Below are 4,602 nucleotides of genomic sequence, written 5' to 3'. Positions count from 1 at the left end.
TCATGATTTTTCGTTTTAGGAATTTTCTTCAAAAACCAACATTTTTTCCAACCCAAAACACAAATTAAATGATGAAAATGAAGATAAAATCATGGAATATATTAGATTCTAGATGAAGAACACTTACCCAATCGATTTGTATGAAAAACCCTCAAAGAATTGCTCAAAACCGAGCTTCACAAGGCAAGATATGAATAAAATGGTCTAACCCTCGATTTGGGAATATATTCTGCCAGCCCAGGGGTTGTTCTTCGTGTTCGCGACCCTTCTCTCGCGTTCGCGATGAGAAAAATTCCTCGTCAGCAATTTCCAAACTCATTCCAGACAGCCTTTAGTATAATGGACATAACATTTTGCACACAACTCCAAATGACAAATGGTTTGATGTTGTGAATACTAGAAACCAAGGGCTATAGTTTCATAGGTTTCTTATTTCTTGAGTTATTATATATTGCGAGATATAAGCTTCCAAAGTCAACCCTATGCAGCAGAGATTTTCGAACTATCCTCGGACAGCCTGTGATGTAACTACCTTAGAGTTTTGTACACAAACCTAAATACCAATTAATTTATATTTCCAAAAACTAGACACAAAGGGCTATAACTTTCATTTTTGGATCATCTACAAATTATTTATAGATTGTGAGATATGAGCCTCCGAAGTCAGACCTATGCAACCGAGATTTCCTTCTTCACGAACGCGAGGAACAAACTTTCAGAAGCCAAATTCTTCTTCGCGAACAAGAGAGGCTCCTCGCAAACGCAAAGAACAATACCAGATATCAGATAATCAACATCCAAAGTATCCCAAAATGATCTGAAACACGCCTAAGTCCCCCGGGACCCCGTCTAAACACACAAACAAGTCATATAATCTAACACGGACTCGCTCGAGGTCTCAAACCATATCAAACAATGACGAAATGATGAATCACACCATGAATCGAACTATGAACTTTCAAATCTTCCAACTTCGAAAACTTGTACCGAAACCTATCGAATCAACCCGGAATGATGCCAAATTTTGCAAACAAGTCCAACATGATATAATGGAGCTTCTCCAACTATCGGGATCGCATTCTGACTCTGGTATCACAAAAGTCAACTATGGGTCAAACTTCTCCACTTTCCAAACTTCATTTTTTCCAACTTTCGCCGAAATGCCTCAAATTACCTTACGGACCTCCAAATCCGAAATTTATGCACGCCTAAGTCCAAAATGACCATACAAAGCTGTTGAGATCACCCAAAACCCATTCTGGGGCCGTTTACTCAAAATTCCAATTCTGGTCAAATTCTCATCGTTTAAACTTCAAAAACTAGATTCCTTCTTCCAATTTGACTCTGAATCATCCGTTAATTGAATTCAACCATGCACACAAGTCGATACTCATATTATGAAGTTGTTCCAAAACTTACGCCGCCTAACAGAGCTTAATTTCTCAAAACAACCGGCCGATTCGTTACATCGGTAAATGCAACAAGCTCGAGGGGGCGCTCGGGGACAAAGATGAGGAGCTTGAGGTGAGCAAGGGTGTTGAGGCTGAGTGCGCGGATCTTCAAACCCAAGTGGCATCTCTGCAGGCCGAACTTGAGCAATGTATTATCAGGGACGATACCTTGAATGAAGAAGTCATTGAGAAGACGGCGAAATTGGAGAGGGCCGAGTCTGCTCGATTGGCAGCCTCGGTGAAGGTAAGAACGTTGGAGAATTTGATCTATGTTCTCTTATCTAAATGAGCGAATGATATAGAGATGTCCACGCTCAGGGAGACACGACTTGATGAGCGGATTGGGGGACTACAAAGGGAGGTCTCGAACCTTGGTGACCAGGTTGCTGCTCTTGAGGCTGAAAAGGCACAGCTGTTGGCCCAACCATCCTCCTCTCACACTTCTGCTTTTCCCGATGTACTGCGGGACTTATACGAGATGTGGATTCACAGCGGGGCTCAGCTGGACATTTTTAAGAATTTGATGATGGCGGGGGAAGGTTCCTGAGGCCGACTTTAAGGATGCTCGTGTTAAGGAACGTGCAGCTAGGATTGCTTTTGGTTATGATCTAGCTACTCTGGGGACCGACGAGGAGGAGGAAGAATTGGTCGAGCTTGAGCAGGATGCTTGGTATGAGGATGAATATCCTCAAGGCAATGGCGGAGATGGTGCTGCCGAGCAGGGTGGTGAATAGGTTCCTTGTAATTGTGTGTTTTTGTGGGTGTCTTTTTAGCCCTTGTAAAGGATATTTTTTTTCTTTTTGAAGTATGAAGTATTGTTTTGCTTGTTCGTCTTTGAATCTTGTTTGTTTGTGTTTCTATCGTTTGGTCGCTTTTTAGTCATAATGATTTCGACTTTGGCCATGGTCAAGGCGAACGTGTTAATTCGAACAAAGTTTGTCACTAATTAATTTGAACGAGGTCGAATATGAATTAAATCGAGCGAGGTCGAATGTCACCTTAACTAATTCGAACGAGGTCGAATGTAAGATAGTTTGAGCGAGGTCGAATGTCACTTTAATTAATTCGAACAAGGTCGAATGTGAGTTAATTCGAGCTAGGTCGAATGTCACTTTAATTAATTCAAATGAGGTCTAATGTGAGTTAATTCGAGCGAGGTCAAATATCACTTTAATTAATTCGAACGAGGTCGAATGTGAGTTAATTTGAGCGAGGTCGAATGTTACTTTAATTAATTCGAATAAGGTGGAATGTGAATTAATTTGAGTGAGGTCGAATGTCATTTTAATTAATTCAAAAGAGGTCAAATGTGAGTTACATCGTTGCTTAAGTGAATGTAGGCGGATTTCATGTACACTTGTTTTGATTATATAAATTTGGAGAAATTTACATATCTTTCAGACTGGTATTCCAGTCCCAGACTATCTAGTCCCTTCATTGGGTGACCTATACAAGCATGTTGGATAATGAACATATTGGTCTGCACCTTTATCGTACTTTAACTTGAAATGTTATCCGTGTCGCTTCGTTAAAAACCTTCATGAGAAAACCCAATTGGGACAAAACTAAAAGAGTACTACTCGGAGAGCATTTTTCCTTAGAAGTTAAAGTACTTGAGGTAGGTGATGTTCTAGTTGTTTGGCAGTAGTTTTCCTTCCATCATTTCCAGTTGGAATGACCCTTTGCTTGCTACCGCCATAATTTTGTATGGGCCGTCCCAATTAGTCCCTAGATTTCCTTCTCGTGGATCCTTGCTCGCCTGTGTTTTGGCTTTGAGTACGTAGTCCCTAAATTTGAGCGATCTGATCTTGGCTTTTTTGTTGTAGTATCGCTCTGCATGTTGTTTCTAAGTGACCATCCTTATATAAGCCATATCTTTTTGTTCTTCGGCATTATCGAGGTCTTGCCTCCTGTTTTTGTCGTTTCTCGGCATGCTCTTGTATGAGTACCTTAAACTCGATTCTCCTACCTCGACTGGTATTACTGCATCATTCCCATAGACCAGTGAGTACAGCGTTTCTCTTGTGCTTGTTTTCGGCATTGTGTGGTATGTCCATAGCACTTTAAGAAACACCTCCGGCCACAATCCATTGGCGTTCTCGAGCTTCTTCTTCATGATATTCAATATTGACTTTTTGGAGGACTTCGTTTGCCCATTGCCAGCGGGATGATATGGCGTGGTAAGCATTCTCTAGATATGCCATTTCTCCAAAAACTTGGCGGTCTTTTTCCTAGTGAATTGAGGTCCATTATCACAACTAATTTCTTCGGGGAGGTCGAAGCGGCACACAATATTCTTCCATATAAAGGCGATAACTTCTTGCTCGCGTATCTCGGGGAATGCTCCTGCTTCATCCCATTTAGATAAATAGTCAGTTAAAAAAAAAGAAATCGTATGTTACTTCTCCCTGTTGGGAGGGGGCCGACGATGTCCATCCCCCACTTGATGAAAGGCCATGGAGAGGTGACTAAGTGGAGGTGCTCGCCCGCTTGGTGGATCATGGGGCATATTTCTGGCATTGTTAGCATTATCTCATGAAGCTAGCGGCCTCTTTTTTCATGGTAAGCCAGTAGTAGCCTACTCGTATGAGATATCTAACCAGAGCCCAATTGCCAGAATGCGCTCTGCAGTGGCCCTCAAGGATTTTTTCTAGAACACATCGTGTCTGGTTCAGGCCCAAGCATTTTTCTAGGGGGCCGCCGTATGTCATTTTGTAAAGGTTGTTATCAATGATGTTGTAACTGGCCGAGCTGGCATTCGTCGAATTAGGACAGCAGCCTGCAGATCTCGGCCTAATATTTCTTTAACCTTTGCTCTTTGATTTGGAAAGTCCCTATGACTTGGTTGACTACGAGTTGGGAGTCGCAGCATAAGATGACCTGTCTCGCTCCGTATTTGAGCGCCAATTTTAATCCTGCAATCACGGCTTCATACTCAGCCTCATTGGTAGTCATGTTGGGGCACTTGATGGACTGGCGAATTACTTTGCCTGTTGGGACCTCGAGTACGAGTCCCAGTCCGGATCTTGATGCATTAGAGGCGTCATCAGTATGCAAGATCCATAGATCTTGTACTTGGGGAGAGGTGTTGGCAACTTCTCTCTCGACTTCAGGCATTATTTTTTTGCTAAAGTCGGCGACGAAGTCGGCA

Source organism: Nicotiana sylvestris, chromosome 6 (assembly GCF_000393655.2).
Source record: "Nicotiana sylvestris chromosome 6, ASM39365v2, whole genome shotgun sequence".
Taxonomy (NCBI): domain Eukaryota; kingdom Viridiplantae; phylum Streptophyta; class Magnoliopsida; order Solanales; family Solanaceae; genus Nicotiana; species Nicotiana sylvestris.
Note: the sequence above shows the minus strand (reverse complement) of the source record.